Here is a 1,327-nt window from a genome sequence, read left to right on the forward strand (position 1 = left end):
CCTGGCAACTGGTGCAGGTGTTAATTGCACCCCGTTCAGGCATGGGAGGCACGCTTCCTGGTCCTGCCCTCTTCTGCCCAGCCACAGGACCTCAGTCTTGGAGGGGTTGAGTTTCAGGTGACTCTGCCTGAGCCATCCAGCTACCGCTTCCAAAAAGCTGGCAAATGTATCCGGGGTGGAGTCCGGCCGGCCGTCCATTAGGAAGTAGAGCTGGGTGTCATCCGCATATTGGTGGCAACCCAGCCCATAGCCCCAGACCAGCTGGGCTAGAGGGCGCATATAGATGTTAAAAAGTGTGGGAGAGAGTATCGCCCCCTGCGGAACCCCACAAGGGAGCTCACAAGGGCTCGACATACTCTCCCCCATCGCAACCCTCTGCGTCCGGTTCTGGAGGAAGGAGACCAGCCATTGAAGCGCAGTCCCCCTTATTCCAGCTCCGGCGAGGCGGTGTACCAATAACTCGTGGTCGTCCACATCAAATGCGGCCGACAGGTCTAGAAGCACGAGAATGGCGGAGCCGCCCCGATCCAGCTGGCGCCGGATATCATCCATGAGGGCGACCAGCACAGTCTCCACCCCGTGGCCAGGGCGGAAGCCAGACTGGTATGGGTCGAGGGCCGAAGTTTCATCCAAGAAACCTAGGAGTTGGTCCGCTGCGGCCCGCTCTATCACCTTACCCAAAAACGCCAAATGCGAAACTGGGCGGTAACTGGCGGGGTTACGCGGGTCCAATTATGGCTTTTTCAGTAAGGGGCGTACCACTGCTTCCTTGAGCCCCTTGGGAAACTCTCCAGATGTTAAGGAGAGGTTGACAATCTCCCTCAAGGGGCCTCCTATCCTCTGGTTGCCCGATTTGAGCAACCAGGACGGGCAGGGATCCAAGGGGCATATGTTGGGATATTGAGGAAGGCCATGTGTGGTTGTGATAGCTATAAACTCCCCCTTAAGATGGGAAGAGGTCTGGCTCCTAAAACATTGGCCTGGTACAGCATGGCTTCTCTTAAGTCCCTATGAATATTTTTGGCCACTTCAACTGTAGGGCAGTTCAGCCTCGTCAGTACCTGCTGAATCAAGAGGTTTTGCCTAAGGTAGCCATGCAACTTTATGCCCATTAAAAAACGTTCCCAGTACAATCTGACCCCAGCCATGTTCAACTTTGCCACTCTTTTGTTTCCTGTGCTTTGTGGGGCAAAAGACACAGAGGTGGAAGCTTCTATACCCTGTTATGGCTCTGTTCTTCCTTGCTGAGTTATACATTGACAACATTCTTCGGGTGGATTCAGCCCGCAGCCCAAGCAAACCAGCTCTGCTCCAGATGCTCTGAAAC

Source organism: Paroedura picta, chromosome 2 (genome assembly GCF_049243985.1).
Source record: "Paroedura picta isolate Pp20150507F chromosome 2, Ppicta_v3.0, whole genome shotgun sequence".
NCBI classification, from domain to species: domain Eukaryota; kingdom Metazoa; phylum Chordata; class Lepidosauria; order Squamata; family Gekkonidae; genus Paroedura; species Paroedura picta.